Here is a 10,000-nt window from a genome sequence, read left to right as displayed (position 1 = left end):
GGCCGCAGATGCGTCACTAAATCCCCGCAACGGGGGCTTTCTCATTTCGGCATAGGGGCTTCCGCGGCCAACTCATTAACCTGTGCTCGGACTTTTTGTGCCACAAGTGCAAGGGACCGTTTGCCGGCAGCTACTCGCACCCCCCCGCCCAGGGGGGGAATCCTCTGACCGGAGATCCGAAACGCCGGCCGAATCCATCCCCGTCGGACTTCCGAAGGGGTTCCCTCGACCGACTGACTTCCGAACTCCTTTCTGGGCTTAAACGGGTGGAATTCGGACCCTCTCGCAAGGGAGCCGAAGCCCGCCAGCCCCGGGAGGCCTCGGGGCCGCCGTTTTCAAGCCCGACCAAAAAACCCGAAAAATGGGGAAAAATGGGAAAAATTCCCACTCCCAAAAGGCTTAAAAGTCGGTTGGGCGGCAGCCCGGGTCGGTCTCTGCAGACCTGGAGGCGCTAGACACAAGTCTGGTAAACAGGCTAAGTCTCGACATGCCACCTCTTACTATCCTGCAGGTACCCCGCCAATCCCCCCGGAACCGGCTGGCAATTGGCGAATCAGCGGGACGAATTTGAATTCGTGACCGACTCTCTGACACCGAATCGCCGCAAACGCGTTTCGATTTTTCGGCTTCGGTACCTCCCATCAGACTTTGACTGGCCATATCTCCGGACTCACGTGTCGCAGCCGGGACCTTCAGGTACCGTTCGACGCGTCTACCCCTGCCCCGTCGAATGGCGCCCCTCGCGGTGTGGTCCGATTTCCGCATTTTGGTCAGATTTGCCTTCAAAATTTTCAGATTGAGTTGACGAATGCCCCCTACGGGGTAACCTCTTGCCCTTTCGGACCTGGTCCCTGTGACTTAATTTCCGCCTTTTGCTCAATCGTTTCCCCATTTATAATTAATTTTAAAAATCGGGTTACTCAGTTCTGGTTTACCAGTTCCCTCTTCGGACTTAGTTTTTGGTTAATCATTTCCGGTTCACCAGTTCCCGTTTTGGACTTAGTCTCTGCGGGCCGTTTCTCACCTTTTGGTTCATCAGTTCCCCTCTTTTAATAATTTTTTGGCTGCTTTCGTTTGATCATTTCCCTGCCTTCTGGGTAACTTTTCCCCCTTAGGACTTCATCGCCGCACATAATTTTCGACTTCTGGTTGATCATTTCACCCCTTTTAATCATTTTTGCAACTTTTGGTTAACCATTTCCCCCAGCTTCTGGTTAACCATTTCCCCTTTGGGACTTAGTCTCTGAGCATTCTTTTGGGATTCTGGTTAACCATTTGCCAATTTTTAAAAAATGTTGCCACTTTTGTTTAATGCTTTCCGGTCAACCTTTGCCTCTTTCAGACTTCACCGCGGCACATTGCTTCAGCCTCCTGGTTAATCATTTCACCCCTTTTAATCATTTTTGCAACTTTTGGTTAACCATTTCCCCCAGCTTCTGGTTAACCATTTCCCCTTTGGGACTTAGTCTCTGAGCATTCTTTTGGGATTCTGGTTAATCATTTGCCAATTTTTAAAAAATGTTGCCGCTTTTGTTTAATGCTTTCTGGTCAACCTTTCCCTCTTTCAGACTTCACCGCGGCACATTGCTTTAGCCTCCTGGTTAATCATTTCACCCCTTTTAATCATTTTTGCAACTTTTGGTTAACCATTTCCCCCAGCTTCTGGTTAACCATTTCCCCTTTGGGACTTAGTCTCTGAGCATTCTTTTGGGATTCTGGTTAATCATTTGCCAATTTTTAAAAAATGTTGCCGCTTTTGTTTAATGCTTTCTGGTCAACCTTTCCCAATTTCAGACTTCACCGCGGCACATTGCTTTAGCCTCCTGATTAATCATTTCACCCCTTTTAATCATTTTTGCAACTTTTGGTTAACCATTTCCCCCAGCTTCTGGTTAACCATTTCCCCTTTGGGACTCGGTCTCTGAGCATTCTTTTGGGATTCTGGTTAATCATTTGCCAATTTTTAAAAAATGTTGCCGCTTTTGTTTAATGCTTTCTGGTCAACCTTTCCCTCTTTCAGACTTCACCGCGGCACATTGCTTTAGCCTCCTGGTTAATCATTTCACCCCTTTTAATCATTTTTGCAACTTTTGGTTAACCATTTCCCCCAGCTTCTGGTTAACCATTTCCCCTTTGGGACTTAGTCTCTGAGCATTCTTTTGGGATTCTGGTTAACCATTTGCCAATTTTTTTAAAATGTTGCCACTTTTGTTTAATGCTTTCTGGTCAACCTTTCCCTCTTTCAGACTTCACCGCGGCACATTGCTTCAGCCTCCTGGTTAATCATTTCACCCCTTTTAATCATTTTTGCAACTTTTGGTTAACCATTTCCCCCAGCTTCTGGTTAACCATTTCCCCTTTGGGACTTAGTCTCTGAGCATTCTTTTGGGATTCTGGTTAATCATTTGCCACTTTTTTAAAAATGTTGCCGCTTTTGTTTAATGCTTTCCCTGCTTTGTGGTCAAACTTTTCCCCTTTAGGACTTCATCGCCGCACATTATTTTCGACTTCTGGTTAATCATTTCACCCCTTTTAATCATTTTTGCAACTTTTGGTTAACCATTTCCCCCAGCTTCTGGTTAACCATTTCCCCTATGGGACTTAGTCTCTGAGCATTCTTTTGGGATTCTGGTTAATCATTTGCCAATTTTTAAAAAATGTTGCCGCTTTTGTTTAATGCTTTCTGGTCAACCTTTCCCTCTTTCAGACTTCACCGCGGCACATTGCTTTAGCCTCCTGGTTAATCATTTCACCCCTTTTAATCATTTTTGCAACTTTTGGTTAACCATTTCCCCCAGCTTCTGGTTAACCATTTCCCCTTTGGGACTTAGTCTCTGAGCATTCTTTTGGGATTCTGGTTAACCATTTGCCAATTTTTTTAAAATGTTGCCACTTTTGTTTAATGCTTTCTGGTCAACCTTTCCCTCTTTCAGACTTCACCGCGGCACATTGCTTCAGCCTCCTGGTTAATCATTTCACCCCTTTTAATCATTTTTGCAACTTTTGGTTAACCATTTCCCCCAGCTTCTGGTTAACCATTTCCCCTTTGGGACTTAGTCTCTGAGCATTCTTTTGGGATTCTGGTTAATCATTTGCCACTTTTTTAAAAATGTTGCCGCTTTTGTTTAATGCTTTCCCTGCTTTGTGGTCAAACTTTTCCCCTTTAGGACTTCATCGCCGCACATTATTTTCGACTTCTGGTTAATCATTTCACCCCTTTTAATCATTTTTGCAACTTTTGGTTAACCATTTCCCCCAGCTTCTGGTTAACCATTTCCCCTATGGGACTTAGTCTCTGAGCATTCTTTTGGGATTCTGGTTAATCATTTGCCAATTTTTAAAAAATGTTGCCGCTTTTGTTTAATGCTTTCTGGTCAACCTTTCCCTCTTTCAGACTTCACCGCGGCACATTGCTTTAGCCTCCTGGTTAATCATTTCACCCCTTTTAATCATTTTTGCAACTTTTGGTTAACCATTTCCCCCAGCTTCTGGTTAACCATTTCCCCTTTGGGACTTAGTCTCTGAGCATTCTTTTGGGATTCTGGTTAATCATTTGCCACCTTTTAAAAAATGTTGCCGCTTTTGTTTAATCGTTTCCCTGCTATGTGGTCAACCTTTTCCCCTTTCAGACTTCATCGCCGCGCATTGTTGTCGACTTCTGGTTAATCATTTTTCCCCTTTAAATCTTTTTTTGCCACTTTCGGTTAACCATTTCACCCAGCTTCTGGTTAACCATTTGCCCCATTATACTGAATTTTTCCGCTTTGGTTTAATCATTTCCCTGCTTTCTTGTCAACCTTTTCCCCTTTTGGACTTCGCCGCCGCACTTTGCTTTTGCCTTCTGGTTAAACATTTCTCCCCTTTTAATCCTTTTTCCCACTTTTGGTTCACCAGTTCACCCAGCTTCTGGTTAACCATTTCCCCTTTGGGACTTAAGTCTCTGAGCATTCTTTTGGGATTCTGGTTAACCATTTGCCACTTTTTAAAAAATGTTGCCGCTTTTGTTTAATGCTTTCCCTGCTTTCTGGTCAACCTTTTCCCCTTACGACTTCGCCGCCGCACTTTGCTTTCGCCTTCTGGTTAATCATTTCACCCCTTTTAATCCTTTTTCCCACTTTGGGTTAGACAGTTCACCCAGCTACTGGTTAACCATTTGCCCCTTTGGGACTTAAGTCTCTGAGCATTATTTTGGGATTCTGGTTCACCATTTGTCCCTTTTTTAAAAATGTTGCTGCTTTTGTTTAATGCTTTCCCTGCTTTGCGGTCCACCTTTCCCTCTTTCCGACTTCATCGCCGCACCTTGTTTACGACATCTGGTTAAACATTTCTCCCCTTTTAATCCTTTTTCCCACTTTGGGTTAAGCAGTTCACCCTGCTTCTGTTTAACCATTTGCCCCTTTTTTACTGAATTTTTCCGCTTTGGTTTAATCATTTCCCTGCTTTCTTGTCAAACTTTTCCCCTTTTGGACTTCGCCGCCGCACTTTGCTTTCACCTTCTGGTTAAACATTTCTCCCCTTTTAATCCTTTTTCCCACTTTTGGTTAAACAGTTCACCCAGCTTCTGGTTAACCATTTGCCCCTTTGGGACTTAAGTCTCTGAGCATTCTTTTGTGATTCTGGTTCACCATTTGTCCCTTTTTAAAAGATATTGCTGCTTCTGTTTAATCCTTTCCCTGCTTTGCGGTCAACCTTTTCCTCTTTCAGACTTCATCGCCGCGCATTGTTTTCGACATCTGGTTCAACATTTCTCCCCTTTTAATCCTCTTTCCCACTTTTGGTTAAGCAGTTCACCCAACTTCTGGTTAACCATTTGCCCCTTTTTACTGAATTTTTCTGCTTTTGTTTAATCATTTCCCTGCTTTCTGGTCAACCTTTTCCCCTTTAGGACTTCGCCGCCGCACTTTGCTTTCGCCTTCTGGTTAATCATTTCACAACATTTTAATCCTTTTTCCCACTTTTGGTTAAACAGTTCACCCAGCTTCTGGTTAACCATTTGCCCCTTTGGGACTTAAGTCTCTGAGCATTCTTTTGGGATTCTGGTTCACCATTTGTCCCTTTTTAAAAGATATTGCTGCTTCTGTTTAATCCTTTCCCTGCTTTGCGGTCAACCTTTTCCTCTTTCAGACTTCATCGCCGCGCATTGTTTTCGACATCTGGTTCAACATTTCTCCCCTTTTAATCCTCTTTCCCGCTTTTGGTTAAGCAGTTCACCCTGCTTCTGGTTAACCATTTGCCCCTTTTTACTGAATTTTTCCGCTTTGGTTTAATCATTTCCCTGCTTTCTTGTCAAACTTTTCCCCTTTTGGACTTCGCCGCCGCACTTTGCTTTCGCCTTCTGGTTAATCATTTCACAACATTTTAATCCTTTTTCCCACTTTTGGTTAAACAGTTCACCCAGCTTCTGGTTAACCATTTGCCCCTTTGGGACTTAAGTCTCTGAGCATTCTTTTGTGATTCTGGTTCACCATTTGTCCCTTTTTAAAAGATATTGCTGCTTTTGTTTAATCCTTTCCCTGCTTTGCGGTCAACCTTTTCCTCTTTCAGACTTCATCGCCGCGCATTGTTTTCGACATCTGGTTCAACATTTCTCCCCTTTTAATCCTCTTTCCCACTTTTGGTTAAGCAGTTCACCCAACTTCTGGTTAACCATTTGCCCCTTTTTACTGAATTTTTCTGCTTTTGTTTAATCATTTCCCTGCTTTATGGTCAACCTTTTCCCCTTTAGGACTTCGACGCGGCACATTGCTTTCGCCTTCTGGTTAATCATTTCACCCCTTTTAATCCTTTTTCCCACTTTTGGTTAAACAGTTCACCCAGCTTCTGGTTAACCATTTGCCCTTTGGTACTTAAGTCTCTGAGCATTCTTTTGGGATTCTGGTAAACCATTTGTCCCTTTTTTTAAAATGCTGCTGCTTTTGTTTAATGCTTTCCCTGCTTTGCGGTCAACCTTTTCCTCTTTCAGACTTCATCGCCGCGCATTGTTTTCGACATCTGGTTCAACATTTCTCCCCTTTTAATCCTCTTTCCCACTTTTGGTTAAGCAGTTCACCCAACTTCTGGTTCACCACTTGCCCCTTTTTACTGAATTTTTCTGCTTTTGTTTAATCATTTCCCTGCTTTCTGGTCAACCTTTTCCCCTTTAGGACTTCGACGCGGCACATTGCTTTCGCCTTCTGGTTCATCATTTCACCCCTTTTAATCCTCTTTCCCACTTTTGGTTAAGCAGTTCACCCAACTTCTGGTTCACCACTTGCCCCTTTTTACTGAATTTTTCTGCTTTTGTTTAATCATTTCCCTGCATTCCGGTCAACCTTTCCCTCTTTCAGACTTAATCGCCGCACATTGTTGTCGACTTCTGGTTGATCAGTTCACCCCTTTTTTATCCTTTTTCCCACTTTGGGTTAAGCAGTTCACCCAGCTTCTGGTTAACCATTTGCCCCTTTGGGACTTAAGTCTCTGAGCATTCTTTTGGGATTCTGGTAAACCATTTGTCCCTTTTTAAAAAATGCTGCTGCTTTTGTTTAATGCTTGCCCTGCTTTGCGGTCGATCATTTCACCCCTTTTAATCCATTTTTGCCACTTTGGGTTAAACAGTTCACACAACTTCTGGTTCACCATTTCACATTTCGGAACTTTTATTCCCACCATTACTTTGGGCTTCTGGTTCATCATTTCACGCTGTTTTACAAATCTTTGCCGCTTCACTTTTAATCCACAAACCGGGGCTCGCTTTCGGGTGGGGGGGGGGGGGGGGGTAGCGGGTTTGGGCCGGGCACTCCACATCCCGGTGTGCGACCGGGTTCGTTCTGGTACCGCTCGGTGCCCCTCGTCCTGCTCTTGCCGCGGAAGCAAACCAGACGACCGTCGGTCTCACGCCCGAGGGGAGAGGAGGCGGAAAGCGGTTTGCAGCCTTTCGCTGTACCTCCGGCGGGCAGCGCCGCACCTCCGAGTGCTCGGTACCGTTCGCTGCGCCTCGTCCGGCCGCACGCAGCGAGCCAAACCCGGAGGAAATCGGCCTGTGCCTTCTCGAGATATGGGCCTCCGGGTGGGACGGACAAACCGGGGCCCCGAGCTCGCTTTCGGCGGCCCGGCACTCGACTTCCCGGTGTCCGAACGTGATCCTTCCGGTACCCTTCGGTGCCCCTTGCCCGACTCTAGCTCCCGTGCTGAAGCGGAGTCGGTCGGCCTGACGGCCTGCCGAGTTAACCAGCGGAAAGCGGTGCGCAGCCTTTCGCTTGCAGCTCCGGCGGGCAGCGCCGCACCTCCGGCTGCTCAGTGCCGTCCGCTGCTCCCCTTCCGGCTGCACGCAGCGAACCATACCCGGAGGAAATCGGCCTCGGCCTTCCGGAGATATGGGCCTGCGAGTGGGACCAATAAATCGGTGCACATTTCCGGCTCGGTTTCCGGCCTCGGCACTATCAGTTCACGCCGTCCGACCGACGTCGTTCTGGCACGGTTCCGTTGCTCCTTGATCCGGTCCAGCCACGGTAATCAGCCGAAGATGGTGGGGGGGACACATTGCCCGCCGAGTTAGCCGGAGGAGATCGGCCTCGGACTTCCTCAGATATCAGCCTCCGGGTGGGACAGACAAACCGGGGACCCGAGCACGCTTTCGGCGGCCCGCTGGTCGACTTCCCGGTGTGCGACCGGGTTCGTTCCGGTACCGTTCGCTGCCCCTCGTCCTGCTCTAGCCGCGGAAACAAACCCGACGACCGTCGGTCTCACGCCCGCGGAGGGAGGTGGCGGAAAGTGGTTTGCAGCCTTTCGCTGTACCTCCGGCGGGCAGCGCCCGACCTCCGAGTGCTCGGTACAGTCCGCTGCGCCTGGTCCTGCCGCACACAACGAGCCATACCCGGTGGAAATCGGCCTGTGCCTTCCAGAGATATGGGCCTCCGGGTGGGACGGACAAACCGGGGCCCCGTGCTCGCTTTCGGCGGCCCGCTAGTCGACTTCCCGGTGTGCGACCGGGTTCCTTCCGGTACCGTTCGCTGCCCCTCGTCCTGCTCTAGCCGCGGAAACAAACCCGACGACCGTCGGTCTCACGCCCGCGGAGGGAGGCGGCGGAAAGTGGTTTGCAGCCATTCGCTGTACCTCCGGCGGGCAGCGCCCGACCTCCGAGTGCTCGGTACCGTCCGCTGCGCCTGGTCCGGCCGCACACAACGAGCCATACCCGGTGGAAATCGGCCTGTGCCTTCCGGAGATATGGGCCTCCGGGTGGGACGGACAAACCGGGGCCCCGAGCGGTGGCACCCTGCTCGCTTTCAGCGGCCCGGCACTCGACTTCCCGGTGTGCGAACGTCATCCTTCCGGTACTCAACCGTGCCCCTTGCCCCACTCTAGCTCCGGCGGTAAAGCGAAGTCGGTCGGTCTCACGGACGCCGAGTTAGCAGGCGGAAAGCGGTGCGCAGCCTTTCGCTGTCACTCCGGCGGGCTGCACCGCATCTCCGAGTGCTCGGTACCGTACGCTGCGCCGCCTCCTGCCGCACGCAACGAGCCATACCCGGAGGAAATCGGCCTCGGCGTTCCGGAGTTATCCGCCTCCGAGTGGGCCTGACCAAGCGGGGTGAACTGGAAATCATTAACCAACGTACTTCCAGGTTTTCACCCGCAGAGGGCAGCACTCTATTCTCCGTTTTAAATTGGGCCGACCCGGCTCCGTTTCGAGACCCGGCACTCGACTTCCCGGTGTGCGAACGTGATCGTTCCGGTACCCAACCGTGCCTCTTGCCCCACTCTAGCTCCGGCGGTAAAGCGAAGTCGGTCGGTCTCACGGACGCCGAGTTAGCAGGCGGAAAGCGGTGCGCAGCCTTTCGCTGTCACTCCGGCGGGCAGCATCGCACCTCCCAGTGCTCGGTACCGTACGCTGCGCCGCCTCCTGCCGCACGCAACGAGCCATACCCGGAGGAAATCGGCCTCGGCCTTCCTGAGATATCAGCCTCCGAGTGGGCCCGACGAGTCGGTGGCACCCTGCTCGCTTTCAGCGGCCCGGCACTCGACTTCCCGGTATGCGAACGTGATCGTTCCGGTACCCAAACGTGCCCCTTGCCCCACTCTAGCTCCGGCGCTAAAGCGGAGTCGGTCGGTCTCACGGACGCCGAGTTACCAGGCGGAAAGCGGTGCGCAGCCTTTCGCTGTCACTCCGGCGGGCAGCATCGCACCTCCGAGTGCTCGGTACCGTACGCTGCGCCTCCTCCTGCCGCACGCAACAAGCCATACCCGGAGGAAATCGGCCTCGGCCTTCCTGAGATATCAGCCTCCGAGTTGGCCCGACGAGTCGGTGGCACCCTGCTCGCTTTCAGCGGCCCGGCACTCGACTTCCCGGTATGCGAACGTGATCGTTCCGGTACCCTTCGGTGCCCCTTGCCCCACTCTAGCTCCGGTGCTAAAGCGGAGTCGGTCGGTCTCACGGACGCCGAGTTAGCAGGCGGAAAGCGGTGCGCAGCCTTTCGCTGTCACTCCGGCGGGCAGCACCGCACCTCCGAGTGCTCGGTACCGTACGCTGCGCCTCCTCCTGCCGCACGCAACGAGCCATACCCGGAGGAAATCGGCCTCGGCGTTCCGGAGTTATCCGCCTCCGAGTGGGCCTGACCAAGCGGGGTGAACTGGAAATCATTAACCAACGTACTTCCAGGTTTTCACCCGCAGAGGGCAGCACTCTCTTCTCCGTTTTAAACTGGGCCGACCCGGCTCCGTTTCGAGACCCGGCACTCGACTTCCCGGTGTGCGACCGGGTTCGTTCCGGTACCGTTCGCTGCCCCTCGTCCTGCTCGAGCCGCGGAACCAAACCCGATGACCGTCGGTCTCACGCCCGCGGAGGGAGGCGGCGGAAAGTGGTTTGCAGCCTTTCGCTGTACCTCCGGCGGGCAGCGCCGGACCTCCGAGTGCTCGGTACCGTCCGCTGCGCCTGGTCCGGCCGCATACAACGAGCCATACCCGGAGGAAATCGGCCTGTGCCTTCCGGAGATATGGGCCTCCGGGTGGGACGGACAAACCGGGGCCC

Source organism: Heptranchias perlo, unplaced genomic scaffold (genome assembly GCF_035084215.1).
Source record: "Heptranchias perlo isolate sHepPer1 unplaced genomic scaffold, sHepPer1.hap1 HAP1_SCAFFOLD_406, whole genome shotgun sequence".
NCBI lineage: Eukaryota > Metazoa > Chordata > Chondrichthyes > Hexanchiformes > Hexanchidae > Heptranchias > Heptranchias perlo.
Note: the sequence above shows the minus strand (reverse complement) of the source record.